The sequence below is a fragment of the Xenopus laevis genome, chromosome 4L (assembly GCF_017654675.1).
Source record: "Xenopus laevis strain J_2021 chromosome 4L, Xenopus_laevis_v10.1, whole genome shotgun sequence".
Classification (NCBI taxonomy): Eukaryota; Metazoa; Chordata; class Amphibia; order Anura; family Pipidae; genus Xenopus; species Xenopus laevis.
Genome location: NC_054377.1, coordinates 73,362,009 through 73,383,699, shown reverse-complemented (window position 1 = coordinate 73,383,699; position 21,691 = coordinate 73,362,009). Strand labels below are relative to the sequence as shown.

General features: G+C 36.3%; 1 long non-coding RNA gene across 1 annotated transcript in view; it reads left to right on the top strand.

The window, feature by feature from the left end:
* The window catches only part of LOC121403037, a 47,034-nt gene extending 30,755 nt beyond the window's left edge, over nucleotides 1-16,279 (top strand). The window contains exon 3 of the long non-coding RNA XR_005966993.1: nucleotides 15,533-16,279. This is a non-coding gene — a long non-coding RNA (uncharacterized LOC121403037). The remainder of the gene's footprint in view (nucleotides 1-15,532) is intronic.
* The last annotated feature ends 5,412 nt before the right edge of the window (nucleotides 16,280-21,691 follow it).

Genomic DNA, 21,691 nt, shown 5'->3' with positions numbered 1-21,691 from the left:
CCACCTAGCTTCCCAGAACTCGAGCAGCTTTGTTTGCTTCCCTGTAGAGCAGCCGGCGACTGTGTAGAGATTTGTATCCACAGACCCAGTGCAGTCTGCATATTCAGATTATTAATCAGTCTTGCTGTATCGGCTTCAATGGCAGGTATTATTTGACCTTTGTTGTTTTGATAATTTATGACGATCCCTAAGCTTAACCTCCCAACTGAAGCCCAGACCACACTGAGCATGTGTATAGTCTTGGTCTTGCAAAAATAGTTTATCATAGTTACAAGATGGTGACCCCCTGCGGCCAACTTTGAAAACATAAATCATTTGTTTTATACAACATAATGCCCCTTATTGTGACTTGCAAACATTTGCTTTTGTGAAATACATGGTGGATAACTGTTGGCGTGTCATTGTTATCGTTGGTGTGTCATTGCGTGTGTCAGCAGATGTCCTGACAGAAAATACGCAGCAATAGCCACAGGTTCCAGCATGACTGTATGGTGTCCTAAATCTTTCACTTACCTCTGCTTTAAACTGCTGCCATTCTATATCTCTAGCTCCTGTATATTCATATCTAGTAGAAATACATCAGATGGTATTTAAGGTGAGAGTAGCCTTAATAGTGGCATCTGTTTAGTGAACCATTTCTTTTGTCTGAAAATTTCCCACAAATCCTAGTCATACATTTAAAAATAGAAAATTTTTATGTCCTGGACAATTGGGGCAGATTTATCAAGGGTTGAATTGAAAATTAGAATTAGAATTTTTGAATTTTTTTTTATGGTCAAAACTGTCAAATTCGACTAGGGAGTTATTCAAATTTGATTCGATTTTTTAAAAAAAATCAATTTGATTTTCGATATTAATCATACTCTGGCCCTTTAAGAACTATAATTTGACTATTCACCACCTAAAACCTGCTGAATTGCTGTTAAGTCAATGGGAGAGGTCAAGGGATCAATTTTGAGTTGTTTGCAGCCTTCCTGACATTCAAGTTTTTTTTCAGAGAAAAAACTTAAATCGAGTTTTTAAAATTCGAATTCGATTAGAATTAGTTTTGAGTTTTTGGGTCGATTACATTCATCCAAGTTTAAAAAATGCAGTTTTTTTTATAAGTTTCGATTGGTAAAATTTAGAATTTAGGGGAGTTTATAAAAACTCACATCAATTCGAAATGCGACCTTTGATAAATGTAGACATTTTTTGTTTTGGCCTTCTTTTTTTGTAAATTTGAGAATGAAGGTATGAACTTGTGTCTCTATGGAACCAGGCAGTATTATAAAATGATGTTAACAGAAAAGCCTTGAAGTTGGTCTTTAGTTCAGTCTTAAACAATTTGGAGCAGGATTAGAACTAATTACCGGTGAATGATTTTATTTATATATCCTTAAATTTATTTATATAAAACATTCATATAAATAATGTTTGATGTTATACTTAAATGTTATACTGTAGAATATTTGCCGGGTGTACTGGTTAAGGAGCATTTATCATATTTCAATGTAAAAGCTTAAATTAAGAAAATGATCATTTTTTGAAAAAAAAAAAAATGGACAGATTGAGGGTCACACTGGGAGATTTGACTAATCTTTTGCCCAAAGGAATTAAGCTTAAAAGCCATCTTATTTGAATTAAAAGCAAACATTTCATAAAAATAATAATGCTAATCCTCATCTGGGATTTGCACAACAATTGAAATATTAAATCAATACACAGGGGACTAGAAGCATATCCGCAAATATTGCTAATAATGCTCTGCACAACATTTACTCTGTACTTTAGGAGGCCTTTTGTGTAACTGTAGTGACACTTTTTTCACCCCCAAAACGCCAGCTTTTATTTTTACCTGAGGAATTTTACATTTTTAAGTGAGGTAAAAAAGCATGACTGTATATAATTAGAATTATCATGGTTGGTCAAAAATGATGTGTTGAAATTTTTAGGGCAACGGGGATTTAAAAACATAAATAAAAATTGTAAATCTTGCATGCAATGACATGGTCAAATAGGTACATTTACAGTCCAAATGGATTCCTAATTTCATGCAATTTAACTTTAGTATTTTACTAAGCTCATTCCCTGTAAACTGTAGACTTAATTAGAATGGGAAAAAAAGTCATAAGCATCTTTCTTTGTTTATATCGGTTTCTTTCCGTTTAATAGTTGCAAAGCCCTGGCAACCAAATTTTTCTTTTCCTAATTACAAGCAAAGAGATGCACGTTTGAAGCAGCTTTCTGAAAAGAAGCAAATAAAATAGAACACGGTACAACTGTATCGACTGCGAGGGCGAAGGAAATCATGATGCAGAGGCTGAAGTTTTTTATCTTGCGGATGAAAGCTAGCATGAATCCTGACAATGACAATATCGTAGCTGTAAATGCGTTATTATAGTGTTAGCACAGAACAAAGCTGTTTGTATTTGAGATGCATAGTGAAAGACTATCATTATGTTTTTGTCAGCCTATTTTATAAGATGTTTAATTATTGCAACATAAGGAAGAATAAAAATTAAGCTCAAGAAGGGTTGCAAAATGAAAGTGTTGAGCATTTGTAATGCCAGAGAACAATCCATTAATACTGTTTTAGGTTGCATTTATTTACCCTAAGGCAGTGAGCAAAGTGCAAATTTGAGGGCAGGGGAGCCGGCTGTGTCACTGGGGCCCACTTTGTTTTTTCCCAGTGTCCAGGTGGCCCAGATTGACACCAATTTTGGGTGCTATACAGTTGTTAAATCAGATGCAATTGCTTTGCGTCTGATGCAATAGTGCAATTCATTAAACTGCAATCACCAATCAGACGCAGTTGGGCAGTGTATTTTCAAGGTCTTTCTGGCATCATTACAAGTTAAAAATACAATTTGTTGTCATGGGCCCCAAAAACATTGGTGGCCAGTTCCCCCCCCCCCTCCTTACAAGTTAAAAAAAAAACATTGGTGGTCAGGGGCCCCGTAGAATATTTAAAAAAAAACATTGGTGGCCAGGGACCTATAGTGTATTTAAATAATACATTGGTGTTTGATGAAACTTACCTTAGGTTCTTCTTCCTTGTCTCGGCCATGACATCTTCTTCGATTTCCTTCGGCTCCTTTCTTGGCTTTGGGTCTTTTAGCGGCTTCAGGACTTCAACTTTGGGTCTTTTCATGGCTTCGGGTCTTTTTGCAGCTTCGGCTCTGTTCAGCTCTTCGGGTCTTTGGGACTACGTTTAGTGCTTCACTTCGGCGCTGTCAAGGGGGACCCGGATAATTCGAAAAGTGCAGCACAGCCAGGCCCGCCTTTAGGCCCGGGCCCAGTACGACTGTGCTCTCCTGATGGTGGCCTTGGGTGTAGCCCCAGACACAAGTAACACATCACTTATCTTTGGGGCATTATTGCACTCTGCACCTGACTTGCGATTTTAACATCTGCCATAGGCAGACCTAATTAAAGGGCCCTGTTGCTCCTTGCAGCCACCAGCACACCTGGCAATGCCGTAGAAGTCCTAAGTAGCATCAAACATATCACAGAAGGGCATTACTTGATCCTTATACATACGTTTTATTCCTTCCATTTTGCTAATAGGTGCATAAAATAATGTTAAGGCTAGATCTCGATCTGGGATCCCCAACCATTAGAACCCGTGAGCAACATTCAGAAGTAAAAGGAGTTGGGGAGCAACACTAACATGAATAATGTTATTAGGGTGCCAAATAAGTGCTGTGATTGGCCATTTTGCAGCCCCTATGTGGATTGTCAACCTACACTGAGGCTGTGTTTGGTAGTACACATGGATTTTATACAACCAGAACTTGCCTCCAAGCCTGGAATTAAAAATAAGCACCTGCTTTGAGGTCACTGGGAACAACATACAAGGGGTTGGAGAGTAACATGTTGCTCACGAGCTACTGGTTGGGGATCACTGATCTCGAAGGTGCAAACAGAGAATCTGCTCCTCCGCTGCTGCTCTGCTCTCAATGTGCCTGCACCTGAATACAATGCTTTGGCAGGCCAAGATCAGCCCCCATGTGGCATTAATTTAACACTCTAGACTGTTTTAATCCACTGCATGTTCCCCCTCACTACCTTTATTTGCATTAATGTAATTAGCTATACTTCCACATAAGCGTGACCAGTGACAGCTGCCATGATTGCTGTATAAAGGTTTGTTATTCTCCTACTATTCTCATCATCACTATTATGAGACCTATTCTCTTTCCTTATGATTGCAAAAAAGACCTTTCTCTCATCATATGACTATGCATCTCATGCTGCTCATCAAATACTCTGTGCTGCTACTTCTATTTCATATCCGAGCTTCACCAATAACCAAGTTGGTCTTGCTCAGAGTAGTCAATAGATCTCTGTGGAGAAAATGTTATTTACAGTCGTGCTGGAAGATCAGGTATTTAGCTGAGCAATTTATCAGAAACAAGGCTGAAGAGAGATTAAACAATAACAAATGAGTCAAAAGAACAGAACCAGCACACAAACATATACAATGACTGTGTAATGGAAATGGAAATCTACACTGCTTTATTAAATGCAAAATCAAAGTTACATGGAATTAAACAATAGCTGCTCTTATCTGCCCTATTGCGTGGGGGCTCTTGCGCTGAATGAATGCAAAACTTTCCTCAAGGTGAAACAGGAACACACAAGGCTACGCAAAAAAAATCTCTATATCTTTTCACTTTAGAGACAAATGTGTGAAATTGAGCATTAACAAACTCGTTTAATGCTCTAAACGGAGATTATGTACTGTGCTTCTGTTACTATAATTTCTAGTTTTACAATAGCAAAAGGAAATGCCCATAATGTGCCATATGATTTCATTGATGTGAATATTATGTTCCATTGAATTGTAAGAAAAGTATGAGATGATTAACAGCTAAGAGTTTGATCAGACATTGTTTGAGCACCATCTGTTTTCATCCTTTGAAATATCCATAAACAAAATCATTAGCTTTAAAATTGAGTTGAGGAAACAAAGCAGGGAAATATTAACCCAGCAAAACAATAATATGTAGAGGAATGAGACAAGAAATAGACACTTGTGGAAATATATCATATAGCACCGCCACATACCTGAGCCCTGGCATTTATTTATGTGACAAGCATTATATTGCTGAAACAGATTTGTCACCAGGCAGTAACACAATCTGCTGGGGTGCTACAATAATACGCTCACTGTGTTAGTGCATCTAATTGTCAGACTGGATAAGCCTGCCAAGATATTTTGTCTTCTGTCTGTCATGTCTTAATTAATTAGTATTATTTTGTGTATGGTGCTGGCAGTGTGTTTGCCATTGTGCAGAGCTTCCTGGGTTTAATACAATTAAATTCTTATGGTGGTGTTATTTGTATCACTTTCTATATGGACTGTTACATGGACTCGTTAATAAGTGCTTGTTGAAACAATTTTAGTTATTCATATAACATATTAAAGGACTGGAATGCACCTATGCTGTCCTCCTGTTATGGCTGTCAGAATGCAGAGAGGAATTATTCATAGTAGGAATGACTTTTCAAATAAAAGTAGCGGGCCCGTGCTTTTAAATCTGTAACATATGCATTGGTAGAATAAAGTACGGTAATGGGTGACAAATGAACATGCAATACCCAGTTTGCTGCCTATTAAGCAATGTATGTTAAACATACTAATCGGTCCCTAAATCTGAAGGTCAGTTACGCTTTTCAGATGTGCAAGGCCAAAGGGAGGAACAAAAATCTGTGCTGCAAAGACAAAACAAGGTATCACACATTGCATGGCTTAAAGGTCAGCGTACTGCAGGGTTTAAAGCAGGCTTGACTTTCACAGTTGTCATAATTTACTCAATGGTTTTAATTATAACGCCTGCATAACTGAAATGGCTGGAAGGGCACTGTCTTGACCTATTAGTAACTGAGTATGGGAAGCATGATGTAAATATAATGTCTGTCAAAGTCCAGGGAAACTTACATTCCCTCTTTCTGTTTTACTCTTGTAAGCTAGACCTGGATTAATGTCGCATTCCACAAACAATTACCACATTGTGATTCTCAGAATATTTCTCAAACAGCAGGGCTTGCTGGAAATCTGATGGTGCCCATGTCGGCTCCTTTTATTCCTCAACTTCTTCATGAGAACAATCCAAAGCATATGCTTCTTCTTTTAATGCATTGACATGGCCCCTGAAGCAAACTTTTATGCAGGCAGGACAGAAACATTTGAAGGACGACATTCCGCCCACTTTCTGCAGCAATAAGGAGCTGCACTGGGGACTATGCCAGGTTTAAAATCTCCTGTCCTGGTGCTGCTCTTCATGTAAAATTACTTGTGGGTGGGGGCAGATCCCCTCTTGGCTTTCTTTCATGCAAGCACACACCTACTTCTGGCAGAGGAGAGGGGCAGCAGGCTGGGTATGTGATTGCTTGCCTAGGCGTGTATAACTTTGAAATCTGGCCCTGCTTTTATTTTATGATTGGGTGTCCCAAAGAATACCCTCTGTATTGAGGTTATATATATGAAGTTACAATTGCTCTGGTTAACTTGTGTCTAATGTTTGCTGACATATGAAATAGTAAGAATGTGTATTCTGGGTGAAGACTGTAGCCACTCTTCTTTAGACATGTAATTTTAAAGTCTTAGCCCAAAACTACATCACACATTTTCCTTTGCTTCAAATTAACCTCCACCACAGCTGGTTAAGTAGAACTGTCTAGTAAGTGCTGTGACATAACTCTCTCTCCGTGCTCCTGCTATAGGGCTTCCAAAAATAGGAGTTCTCCTTAGAAATATTGCATCTTCAACCCTATCAATAAATTGCATTGTAATGGATGACTCTCAACAAGGCTTAAAGGCTTATGCTCTGATATGTATGATACACTATCCCAAAGTACTATTAGATGACACCTCTATGTTTATTATGCAAACAAGCTCATCTGCTACATTGTTTGGATTCTAGTATGTATCCACTTAGTAAACCCTCTTTTAGATTTCTTTTTAGAGTTCTAATTATAGCTTTTTCCTAGCATGGGTTTAGAAGTTCTAGATGTTCTACATTATTGGTGCCCACTTTAAAGGTTTATGGAAAACCATCTGTTTTGGCCCCAAAGATGCTGAGATAGAACTGTGAGGGAGATAATTTCTTGGACAAGCATAATATCTAAAATCTACAATTAATATAGATACTGGTATATATATATAGTGTATGCGAGTGTATGGAGAGTTTGGTGTGAGTGTGTGTGTATGTATAGACGCTGGGTTTCGTTTGGAAGGGTTGAACTTGATGGGTTTTTTCCAATCCAACTTAACTATGAGCAAACTACAAATTGGTCATAACACCATGTCATAAGTGGCTGTGATATGAAAGATAATACTTAGCAAAGATACCAGTGCAGAAGTTGAGTAACAGCTTAGGACCACCACTACTGTAAAGCATTTCTACAGAGGACTGCAGTGTTCAACAACCTCTTTACTGCTACTCTTTGTTTTACTTCTTTTTCAAATAACTGTAGTTAGTGTTCCAAGGATTTCAAGGCGGTATCCTCATTGCTACCATATGACATTGATGTAAACTTGGACAGGTTTCCTTTCGCCATCTGTTGGCGCACAAGATCCAGGTGCCATAAAAGGTTTACCCTGTAGCTGAATTACATTAGGAAATGTATTCCAGAGTGTTGATTGTGAACACCTGAGCTGCTAAAATGTATGCTTCTCTGAAATAACACTACTTTCTGAAATGGAAAGATTTTGTGTTTGCCAGACATGTCCACTGTGTGAAGATGGAGCAAATGTTTCCCTGGAAGCAGAGAGAATTACATAATGGCAATATCCATCGGCTCAACTATGGTAATATGTGCTTGTTGTTGATCTATCACAGCAACATTACTCCCAATTATATGCTGAATGTACCTACCACAAATAAATACATCATCTACCAGACTGCTTATGCTTGGATTAATCAATATATAATTGTGCTGATTATTCTCAAGAGTTTCCCAAAGGCTGTGTCTAAAAATGCATTCGCCATCTATGCTTCATCTTATTGTTCTGGCTTAAGACTTTAACCATATTCCATTCAGCAAGGAAAATAAAGGGAAACTGTCACAAGGTTACAATAAAGAAAAATACATTGCTAAACTGTAGTTTGTTGTTATTTATAGGGGAAATATAGAAAGCCTCCCAGGTCTAGTAGCCCATTGCAAACAATTAGTAGTTAACAGCTGCAAAGTAAGCAGTAAATCCTACTGCAGGTATGGGATCCCTTATACGGAATCTCATTATCCAGAAAATTACGGAACGGCTGTCTCCCATAGACTTCATTATAATCAAATAATCCAAATCTTTAAAAATAATTTCCTTTTTTCTCTGTAATAATAAAACAGTACCTTGTACTTGATCCAAACTAAGATATAATTAAGCCTTATTGGAAACAAAACCCCCATTAATCTTTACATGATTTTCTAGTAGACTTAGGGGGTTATTTACTAAACAACGAATGCAAAAATCATGAAAAATTTGTGATTTTTTTTTAACTTATATTTTTGGACTAAAAAATCACGAATTTTTCAGATTTTTATTAAACCCCGAGGATGGAAAAGTCCAAATCAGAAAGTCCAGAATCTCAGACCTGTTGACGTTACATATAAGACTATGGGAGAAGTCCCAATGAATTTTTGATGTGTGATGTGTGATGATGAAAAATCTGAAAAAAATTTGAAAATCTGATTTTTTTTTCTTGCAAAGCAAATTTTTCGGATAATGTAATAATAAATAAGCGTTAAAAACCTGAGCAGATTTGATCGGAGTTTGTAGTATAAAATATTGAAATAAATTCGGACTTTGATAAATAACCCCCTTAAAGTATAAAGTTCCAAATAACAGAACGATCCGTTATCAAGAAAACACCAGGTCCGAGCATTCTGGATAACAGATCCCATACCTTTACAATGCTCTCTTAATAATTTATTCATGAATTTTGCAACCATTTTTTTTTTCAGGCTGCAAATAACACAGTCATCTGTTAGTTCCTCATAGATTGATAACAGTTTGGAATATGGCAATCTGCCAAAAGAGTATAGTGGTTTGTTTGCAAAAAGCTATACTATACTATAGTTTGAAAGCTATAGTAAAACCGTAAAACCGTTTTGTGAAAAAGGATTAAACATCCATCGCAATGTATGTATTTAGGTAGAGTATTTGTATAATAAACGTGTTACCTTAGAGATGGTAATTTCCAACCAGTAGCCCGCGAGCAACAAGTTTCTCACCAACCACTTGGCTGTTGCTCCCAGTGGCCTCAAAGCAGGTGATTCTTTTTTAATTCCCGGCTTGGAGGCAAGTTTTGGATGCATGAAAATTAGGTGTACTGCCCAATAGATCCTCCTGTAGGCTGTCAATCCACATAGGGGCTGCCAATCACAGCACTTATTTGGTATCCCCAGGAACCTTTTGGGTGCTTGTGTTGCTCCTCAACTCTCTTTACATTTGAATGTGTCTCATGGGTAAAAAAGGTTGGCGACCCCCGCCATAGATAGTAACTACTTGGTGTGTCTGTTAATATTTTGTATATATTCCAACATATTGATTAAGCATTAAAGGTACTCTAAAAGTGCAATGTTTCCCTGTACAAGGCAATATTTTATGGGATCTCTCCCTATGTAAGATTTATAAAAGCTTAGGGGGATTTGTGCTCCCTTGCAGTGACATATTTATGCAATTACTGGTTGTTTTTGTTCTGGACACACACATCATTAAACTGTGAACCCCAACATGATGTAATGTTCTGAACAAGCCATTATATTCCTTTGAATTGTCACACAAAGCTGCAGTAGACTGATAGTCTGGGAAATCATTAGGAAAAGCACACAGGCTATGTAGAAGCTAAGGGGGTTATTTATCAAAGATGGAGTTTGAGAGGTTTCTTATTTATCAAAAAACTTGAATGTAAAAAAACTTACATAAGTGTAATCGGGTAAAAAACTTGAATACTCAAATTGGTTGAGTTTTCAGCTAAAGAAAAAAAACTCGAATTTATAGAGTTTTTGAGTGAAACCCACCGGTAAAAACCCAAACATCACGAAGGCTATTAACATCTTCAAATAATTCAAGGGACCTCTGCCATTGACTTCTACATGACCTTGACAGGTTTTAGCTGGAGTATTTTCAGATTCCAGCTATTTCCAGCTTCGGGGTATAATAAATCTTGAAAAATTCTATTTTTTTTTTTAAACCTAAAAAAAATCAAGTTTTTTTTAAAAAAAAACTTGGAAAATTCGAGTTTTTACTGAAAACTATCCTGGAAAATTCTAATTTCTCTTGAAAAACACTTGACCTTTATTAAATAACCCCCTTAAAGTAGAGTGATAAAATATGTGAAGGATTAATGTACTTTAAGGGACTAGCTCGAAACCAATGAAGACAGAAATAGCTTCACTATCTAGGGTAGACACTACTGCAGTGCAAACTGTTTTTATATTTGTAAATTGCTTGCACAACTTATGATTGTCCCTTTCTACACCCCTCCACCCTTGAACTGAATGTGATTTAGTCTATATTCTGCTTTAGTTTTAACAATGGACATTCAAAATGACTTTATATACAGGTATAGGATCTATTACAGGTATGGGACCTGTTATCCAGAATGTTCGGGACCTGGGACTTTCCGGATAACATGTCTTTCCGTAATTTGGATCTTAACACCTTAAGTCTACTAGAAAATCAAGTAAACCCAATAGGCTGGTTTTGCTTCCAATAAGGATTAATTATATCTTAGTTGGGATCAAGTACAAGCTACTGTTTTATTATTACAGAGAAAAAGGAAATAATTTTTAAAAATGTGGATTATTTGATTATAATGGAGTGTATGGGAGACAGCCTTTCTGTAATTCAGAACTTTCTGGATAACGGATTTCCGGATAATGGTTCCCATACCTGTATCTGCAATCTTGGGGCTAGGATTTTCTGTCATTTTAAATAATAGTATTAAAAAGGGCACAAAGATTTAACAACCAATAGCAACTAATCAGATTCTCACCATTGTTATCCCTGCATGATATTCACTCAGATCTCTTACCCTGATTTATTTTCCTCTTAAATAGACCACATTACAACTTTGCTTTATGCTTCATTGCTTTCCTGGCTTAACCAGAGTATCTCATATTTTCTCTTTTTTTCCTTTTATCTTAGCAAAGTAAGCTTTTTTGCATTTGGCAAATGTATTAAAACATACAGTTCTTGAGCTGGATTAAATGAAATGAAAAAATGCTTTTATCAAATTGTATAAAATATAAACATTAGGAAAAAGCAAATAAATTCCTTCTCTGGCCTTTTGACCGCTAACGTAATTCTACATTTGTATTATATATCAAATGGCTGTTGTTTTTTTTGGTTAAATGCAGCTCGGTAGATTGTAAACGACTATTTCCAGTTGCGAGTTATTTAAAGGTCTTGTTTGTATACTGTTTCAGAAGAGCGGGGAGATTTTTTTTTTTGCTTGGGAAAAAAAACATTGAAATAATTTGCAGTAGAAAGAAAGAAACAAGACCGTTTCATGTAAACAGAGTCACTACACTGTTCATATTACTTTTAACTATTTTTTCTTTTTAATAAATAGTAGGTTTGCAGGCCATTAGAGCTGGGCCAATGCTTCTGTAATATAATTGGAAGCTCAAATAGAGCCGGATAGAAACATTCTGTGAAGCAGTTCAGTTTCCAAACACATCCATACTGAGATGATTACCATGGCGGGTCTTACATTTATAAGAACTTTTTATTTTCATTTATGGATGTTGCTGCTCAGTTATGGAAATGATTATAAATCCATTTTTTTATATAAATATGAACACCAGTAACAACCCCCTCCTGTCACTGCTGTCTACATAGAGATAGAGGAAATGTGCCAGCTAAAACACACGCAGCAATGACAGGAGGGCTTCCACTTGGCTAGACAAATGCAAGCTTTTCATTGCAGAGGTCCCAGTGTCACAGATGCTTGTGCTTTAACTAACATTTCCCCATGGCTTTCTATAGGAGCTGGTAGAGGAGAGTGGCATTTGGACTTGGCATTTACCACTTGATGACAGTAGCTATCATAATGCCATCCATTTTCAGAAGTTATTTAATGCTTTAAAAAAATAGACCTGTCTTTAATATAGGGAATTTAGGCATGCTCTCTGCCTCATAAGATAAAGCAACATCACTTCTACTTCATCCTAAAGGTTCATTAAAGGAGAACTAAAGCCCAAAAAAGAATTTTACCATCTTGTTAGGCCATCTTTTCAGTGTCACACACTCACGTGCACTGTTGAGAGGCTAAGCTTAGAAGCTGCCAGAAATATTCGAAACATTCATGAGGTTACATTTGTCTCCGAAAGCTGATGCTACATCAGTGCTACAGTTAATTATGATGCAGAGAAGAAAATACATTTTGGGAGCTACTAGTGTACAGGTATGGGATTCATTATGTGAAAACCTTTTATCCCGAAAATTCTGAATTATGGGAAGGCTTCTCCCCTAGACTCCATTTTACCCGAATTATGCAAATTTTTAGAAACAATTCCCTTTCTCTCTGTAATAATAAAACAGTGCTGTGTACTTGATCCAAACTAACATATATGTAATCCTTATTGTAAGCAAAACCAGCTTTTTGTGTTTTTTAATGTTTAAATGATTTAAAGATCCATTATCTGGGAAACCCCAGGTCCCAAGCATTCTGGATAACTAGTGCCAAACTTATATTTCCATCTTGACTGCTGAAGGGCTGTGGTGGCCTATGCTGATACAATCTAATGGGCCCAGAATTCATTTACTAATGCAAGCATGATTGGAAACCACTAAAATGCATTAAGTCTGCACAGGTGAATGGGTACCCTGTAACTACCTATTAGCCTAAGCAAGTTACCTTTTTTTCTTTCCCTTTCCTATTGATCTATTGACATTTTGTACAAGTGGTTAATATATATATATATATATATATATATATATATATATATATATATATATATCTATATATATCTATATATCTATATATATCTATATCTATATATATATATACACATGTATAATATATAATAATGTATAGGCCTTCAATAAAGATATATGTCTCTCTCTGTTTTCTGTTGACAACAATGACTTGTTTGGCACACTAATGTTTGTTTACTAAGCAGAGCATGTATCTTTCTACCCAACTGTACCCAATCTGAGGATAGAGACCCTGCATAAGATAGTGGAAGCAGTGGCCTACCAGATAGGACCAGTTACTGTAGGTAGGAGCAGAGCCCCACCTTTGATGTTTTGAATTGACATTGTCCTAGCATAGAGCTTCCCTCCAGTCATTCATAAAACTTTATGATTGACGGATCTGCAAAAATTCAGTGTTTACCATAAAAACTCACAAGCATACATTTTTGTTATTCTGGTGCCTTCCTTATCATATAAAATAAAATGTTATTTTGCCATGCTAAAAAAAATACAAAAAACATTAAAAAATAAAATAATTTGGACAATTACTAGTGAAAAAAAAAAATCAGAAAACCGCTAAAAGTCAGAATGGCTAATAAAAAGAAACAATAGGATCAGTGCAGCTCCCATTGATTTCTATCGGACCTTGAGTGCTTTTTTTCTAGTGCTTTTTTGAGTGCTTTTTCTAAAGTGTTTTGTGGTTTTTACATTTTTGCAGGTTTTTAGAGAAAAAAATCCGTTATGTTGAAAAACATTGAAATTTTTATTCTAGTAAATATACCCCTTAGAGTTTCTGCTAGTTTATTGTGTAGGTTCCTGAAAATGTATTGGCAGCACTAGCCTGAGACAGTTTAGGTTCATGTACATGAGTTGTGTCTTTTTATCTGCTTTTCTTGCTGAAATACTGTAGATTCCTCACCAGTTCCTTGTTATAGTCAGACACCACAATTTTTAAAAATAAATTAAAAGAAGCTGGAGAACCAGAATGTACTACATCCTTTTCATCCACGAACAGTAAGCGCATGATTGCGGAAACACAGCCAGCCCTGTGAAATAGGCAATATATTTTATTCAAATATTAAAAGTTCTCCAGACTATCATAAACAGTCATATACTGACGAGGGAAACTGAAACATAAAAGATAGCAAGGCTGCTGTATGGGTGCAGGTAATGAGAGAATAAAAATCAGTGAGAAATTAAAATATCAATTAGCTGTGTGCCCCAGGGTTATTACATCTCTGTTACAGCTCACAAAATGTCTGATGCTGAAGCAACCAGGCACATCAGAAAGAAGGGGGTGGATAATAGTGGAGGTGTAAATCTAACACTGATTTATTGCTCCTTATTTATAGAAGTAAACCATTGTATTGTTTTCCATGCATATGCACCCATAGAACAAACATAAAAATGATTCATACCAAATAAATTTAAAGACATGTCACTCAATTCAATCTAACAAATTGTAGGCATACATATAAGATTTATTACAGGACTGGTTAGCAGTCTCTTATAAAACCAAACGTTGATACACATTGCCAATTCCCTACCTGTTCTACAGTAAGTAAATTCCAAGGAAAGCAAAGGAAATAACACCAATATTAATAAAGCTGTTGTTGCTTACCACTGGCCCATTTGGACAGAAAAAAAAGAATCTAGCTTGCAGCAGGTTAGGGTTGCCACCTGTTCCATTTTGACCTGAACAGTTCAGTTTTTCTTAGACCTGTTTGGGTCTCAGCTGTTTGAAAAAATATAAATATTATGATAGTCAAAATAATTTTTTTCTATCTTTGTGGCTTAGCTATCATCAAGCACAGTTTTTTTTATTACAGAAAGAAAAAGCAAATCAGTTAAAAATAAATAATTGGCATTGATGAATTTAAGGGCTTGTTGGATAACTTGTTTCTGTATAATAGATCCCATAATTTTAATGAAAGCATCGGGCTTATTCATCGGGCAGAATATAGACAGAGCTGGGTTTGCCACCTATCCAGTTATGAACCAGACATCCCAGTTTTGTCCTGTTCAAAACTTTCTGTAAAAATATTGAAAACATTGAGATAACTGAGCAGAAATCCAATCAATTGCATCTAAGTGATGCAATAATCCTGGCGTCATAACTCTACCCAATATCATTGTGCCCCACCCCCAATGCCATCAGCCTGGCCCCTTTCTTTGGGTTTAGCTATAGAAAAAGGTGGCAACTCTAAGCGAAGTAAATTGCATAAGCTTTTTTATTGTGCGGTTTGCTAGAGGCATACACAATCCATACACAAGAAAACAAATAGTACCAGTTATTTATGAACATTAGAGTTCATGGGATAAATGTTATAGCTCCAAAGTTTGCTTTGGTCTATATTATTTTATTACATTCAAGTTTTAATTATACAGAGATATGGGATTGATTATGAATTAAAACAGTACTGATATTAGAAATCAACATATGTGCTGAAATTGCTATTGCATGTATGTAGAGTAGCTTAAGCTCCACTGGGGCAGGGAATAATGTGAATGATGTTTCATCTCTGTACAGTGCTATGAAATATTTTGGAGCCATATATAAATAAAGAATAATAAATAGATTGTCTGTATCATCCTAAAATCATTTTCTTCATTTCTCTACAGCCATCAAAGTGGCCTCAGAGTGGCCTCTGTTATTCCTGGTACCCCAGCGCAATGAACAACCTCATTTGACAGAATGAAGGGGGATTCACGTTTACGAGTGCCAACAGGCCCAGGAATCATCAGAGACAGTTGCACATCTGGAAATCTGACAAGGAAGCTGTAATGTTATGGAGAAAATTATGCACAAGGATGTGAGAGGATGTAAGTTATGAAAGGCCAAGGACATGATATCATTGCAGCTTGCTTTGCCTTCATGTGTATCATGTCTATGGAAGCCATACCTTACTATTGAAACTTATAGTTGAATTCCCTCTTAGGCGTATTACTTAATGGCGTGTTCATCCTTTTCTGCTCACGCAGAAGAAATGTGCTAATTCAACCTATTGAATCTTTGATGTTCCTTTCCTGTTCACATGTATAAATGTGCTAATTCAACCGACTGTGATGATCTGATCAAGATGCCTTTCTAGTGCCTAGAATATGTTTATCTTTTATAAAATTCAGTCCTTATGTCCCATTGTCTGTTAATGTTACACATGACCTTGGAGCACATTAACTGAAGAGCGAATTGTGTTTTTCTGATACATTTTGGCTAAAAAGACAATTTGCAGTGACATTGCCTATTTACTAAAAGATAAACAACACACTTCAAATTTCAATTTGTTACCCATTTCACCACAATCTATTTCAGCAGGTTCTGACTGGCAAATTAATACAATAAAGCTACATGCTCAACATTATTATGTCAGTGACATCATATCCTGTATTCCAGAAAAGCAATAAGCAAAAGTCAAAACACTGGTGTTTTTTCATATTTAAAGTAGGGTTATGTTTACAAGTTGTAACTGCGAATTATATCTTATTTATCTATTTTTTTTAACATTTGAAGCACATGCCACATTTTGTTCTAGGGTGGGCTCATGGACTAGGACAATAGGGGATCTTTGTCTTCATTTTGCTTCCTTGGACATTTTTAATAATAATTTGCCACTTCCAACAATTTCACCAACATCACTAATAAATACATATATATTGTATGACCTTTATATACCCACTGAATTTAAATTGACTTAAGCGTTAGCAAGTTAACGAAGTTGTGCTAGGAAGAAAGTAACGCTAGAGAAAATATGTTATGAAATTTTACGCCAACGAATCATTGCTGACAAAAGTACGCCTGCGTTCTCTTTGCAAGACGTATTTGTCATGCCATACATCTGACGTAGTTAGGCGAAGTCTGGCGGAGACTTCCGAAGCAAAACTTCCGAAGCACATGCACAGTGACTTACAATCATAATGTTTTCAACCTCTATTGACTTATGTCAAGAGAGAAACATGTTTTGCTTCCTACAATGTAAGTGTTAGCAAGAGGTTGAATGTTGGATAAAAAACATTAAAATGCTTTTATAGTGAATTGTATGCTTTTCGGAGAGAAATATGCCATTTTAGTACTTGACAAGCTACCATTTACTCACTGTGGAGTCCAGTCAAATAAGAAGGGAAAAGCAAGAAAAAGAATGAACGAGAAAGGAGCATGAAAGAGAATTAAAAAAAAAAGAAACATAATTCCAGTGGCTGGAAGGTAGAAGATTGATAGATATGCTTTAATTCAAAATGAACACGATCATGCTTAATGAGAAGTCATTAAATCATTAAGCTTACTCAGTATACTATCTGCAAGGAATTTGTATGTTCTTCAGGTGTCTGCATGGGTTTCCTCCCATACATTTCGAGTCACACTGGAGGAAACATTGGCTCAACTCTATCTAAATGCAGGTAAAACCCCAGGTAGGCTTACATTTTAGCCACATACTCACTAATTATTTATACAGCTTGACTGTATTCAGACTGAATAATAAATGGTTTTATGGGAAGGTGTGTATATGAACCCATGACACCAGGCCTACCAGTAACCTGATTCAGTGTAACCTGCACCCATAAGATTTTTACTGGTGATTAAGAAAATTTGAAATTTGAAATTATGTTCTCTATCTTTTGAAGACCATATGCACAAAAGATTTGTGAGCATTTGAAAACGTACTTGGTGCCTGGCTCTTGTTATGAGATATTAAATTGCTTTGTAGCCAGTTTTGTAGAAAACAAACAAAGGAGAGCACTCACCCACACCTCCCTGTGAACCGACCAAGCTGTCCGTGCTGACACGTGCACGCGCCTCCAGAAGACACGCTGGGAACTGTATTAATGTGTATCTTGGTCACAGAGCACCAGGCAGCATTTAGGTCTTTTACAAAGTATCCAGTTTTATTGACAATTTGATTACATTGTAAAAGCAATATTTGGCAACAGTGTATCTAGCCCCACTCTTGACGCGTTTCGTGGCCTCACGCCACTTCCTCAGAGCACAGCCTCTCCCAGCCCTCTAAATAGCAGCAACCCCCACCTCCTAAAAACATTAACCCTTCACATATCATGTGGAAACCAGTTTTAGAATGCTTGGAAAGGGATAAATTCCTGCCTCAGTACACATCTTTTTCATTTGCTGGATATGATTTGCATTGTCTTGGGTGCTACTTTACCCAAGTCCCCTGTGAGTGCCAACTCAAGTAGGTATGAGGGTTAGGGGTCTTACAAATGTAATTGCATTAGACGGGATACAAATATTGAGCATGTTGATGCCATTCACTGTTATTGCATCTAAACACACTCCTTACCCCTCCGTTCAGTTACACTAAGTGCCATTGGGTTCATCCTGCTTCTTCTGCTGAGTCACTTGCAAGTGTACCTGTTGACACTGTGTTAATTGCTTAACAATCTTAGAAATGCTGTCTTGTAGTTTGTGCTTATTTTCTCTGAAGAAAAGGGGATTAATGTCATTTTTTTCATCCAATCTAAACTAACTATTACATTGTAATATATTTACTTCTGTATTTTCAAGAACCTTAGGCTTTAACTAGTTACATATTTGCATTAATAGATTTCTACAATAAGCAGAATAATCCTTATTTGTATTCTGAAATTGTATACTTTATTATTGTTTACAAGGCCTTATAGAAGGTATAACACTTATAAGGGATATGTCAGGCCTAACATGTATTCACAGACACAATAGTTATAATATCTTCCCAAGGCACATGGAACAGGAACATCTGATTTCCCTAACTGTGAACTTTTTTATTTCGAGGGAATTTGCCCAAGCAATGATGCTAATCAATTTCCTCTGTTTTACTGTAATTGAGTCCAGTTGTATTAGCTCTATTAATGTAGTTGTGACATAATTTATACACCATTAGAACCTTACATTTTATAGATTTGCAACAACTAAAATAGTAAAGATGTCAACCCTTAATGGTATTCTGAAAAGAAATTGAATCTACTTTGATCATTTTCCACCAAGTATCTACAGTATATGACTTTACAGAGCCCTAATGATGATTTATTTTCTTGAACTTACCACCAGTTTTGTGGAGGCTACATGGGTGTGTAAAGGCAGTGATCTAGTGATATTTTTAGCCACCAAACTGAATCAAAGGCGACTCCTAACAAATTCTTTATGTGATAGATACATTAAACGGGACTCATTCAATGAATTAGCCTGGAACATTGTTTTCTTCACAGCTGAAACCCATAAAAACAAAACAGCAATTAGATGTGATTGGTCCAAAGCAATAGATTATTGAAAGTGTCTTGTAGTTAGTGATGGGCAAATAAATCCACCTTGCACGAATTTGCGGCAAATTCCTGCATTTCGTGGATCTCCCGCGAAAATTCGCCTGTGAAAATTCACCGGCGTCAATTTAGAATTTTTTCGTGAAAACATTCAAATTTGCTAAATTTTTTCATGAAAACATTCGAATTGATCGATTTTTAAAACTTTTGAATTGCTTTATTTTTCCGTGAAAACGTTTGAATTTCACATTTTTTTCTGAAAACTTTCGAATTTCAAAAAAAAAAATTTCGGGATTTTTTCGCGGTTGGACCTCTTGGTATAGATTTAGAGAATCTCTAGATCAAGAAGTAATTAGTAGGATTTGACCAGGGCTGGGGAAAATAAAAGCAATATATGTAATGCCGATAGTATTAACAATACATATGATGTAGATATGATATGTTATACGCATTGGAGATGAAATATGACTGCAATGTGACCAAGTTATTACCCAATTTCCCTTCATTCCCCATTTTATTTCTGTATCCCTTTTTCTTTTCCCCCCTTTTTCTTTTTGAGAAAATAAAAATAAAGAAATTTTAAACATATAATCAATCCTTTTTGGAGGCAAAACCAGCCTATTAGGTTTAATTAATGTTTAAAGGAATTTTTCAGTGTAAAAATAAAAACTTGGTAAATAGATAGGCTGTGCAAAATAAAAAATGTTTCTAATTGAGTTAGTTAGCCAAAAATGTAATGTATAAAGGCTGGAGTGACTGGGAGTGTAACATAATAGCCAGAACACTACTTCCTGTTTTTCAGCTCTCTTGGTTTACACTGACTGGTTACCCTGGTTACCAGGCAGTAACCAATCAGAGACTGGAGGGGGGGGGTCATATCTGTCGCTTTTGAATCTGAGCTGAATGCCGAGGATCAATTACAAACTCACTGAACAGATATGTACCATGTGGTCTCCCTTAAAGTCGCTGACTAACTCAGAGTTATAGAGCTGAAAAGCAGGAAATAGTGTTCTGGCTATTATGTTAGACATCCAGTCACTCCAGCCTTTATACATTACATTTTTGCCTAACTAACTATATTAGAAACATTTTTTATTTTGCACAGCCTATCTATTACCCAGTTTTTATTTTCACACTGAACTGTTCCTTTTAAGAACTGTTTAGCAGATTTAAGGTATGGTGATTCAAATTACAGAAAGATCTCTTATCTGGAAAACCCCAATTTCTGAGCAATCTGGATAACAGGTCCCATACCTCTTAATATATGTGTTAAATGTATTCATTATGGGATTATAGAAAGCTTACATACCTCTGTATAAAGCACTTGCAGGAGGATAACATTGTAGAAAATGCAAAGCTAATCCTGTAGATTTGGCTTATATAGTATTTTCCCACAAATTACTCCTAATAATGAATAGCCCATGGTTCATTTGAAAACGCATGCTGTTATCCACATAAATGTCTTGTGTGCACATGTTTTGTATTATATCCACACGCACCCCTTATAGCCAGTTAATAAAAGTAACCTTTTATTAAATACTCTGTGCAATAAACCACCTTAGAACTCTGGTGAGCAATATCTTTTGCCACTGACTGAGCTGAGAAACTCATATCTGGGAATTGTGAATCACATGGGGGCTTTATTCAGGTTACCTTTAGTAGTTAGGTCATAGGTAAAGCAGATATTCTAAGCCATTCACATGTACTGAAATTAGAAATAGCGTGCCTGGTACAAAAGTGACATTTATGTTTGAAGATTTTCATTGTTCAAGTAAAAAATGAGGTCTGTTTGGGAAGACAAAAATCTGAGTTTTTCAGTTGTGTCAGATATCAGAAGCACATCATTTTCTACAATAAATGTCATTTTTAAATGCCATAGAATGCCTCATTCTCAGGAAAATGTGATGTTTGATAGTTTTATGCTTAATATAATGTTAGAAAGTTTTGGTTTGAAGAGCTTGCATTAAACGTTTGCAGTTATGTAGTTGTATTACTGCTGAGGGGCAGTGGGGCCTTCTAAAGTATGTTTTGGCTGCTAGCATGTACAAGCCAGACTGTAAGACTACTAGGCTCTGGTTTTAATTTAGAAGCTGCGTACGTCCAACACTTATGTGAACCTAATCATATCTGCTATCCGTGTATTCAGAATGCATGTAGCATTCATGTTTGTTACTTTTTTTAAAGGTGAACATAGACGTAACAATTACGATCTTTCCTGGAAAGATGGTTTGTTTAAATACACATGTGTAGAGCTGAATGGTCAGATATAGAGGTAGAAACAATAGAATTCTGTATCTGACCATACAATACTAACCATGGCTACAACCAACCCAATCAATGAGCCGACATCTTAGCCTCCTGCCGATATCTGTCGGCTGGTTTCCCGCCATACACTCACCAAATATAGTATGAAAATTATTTTCATACAATAATATTGGTGTGTGTATGGCTACCTTAAGGAGGTGCAAGAGAATTGGACAGTATACTGGGGCATTGGAGTATCTGCTTGGTATCCAAAAGGAGATTCCAATCAAT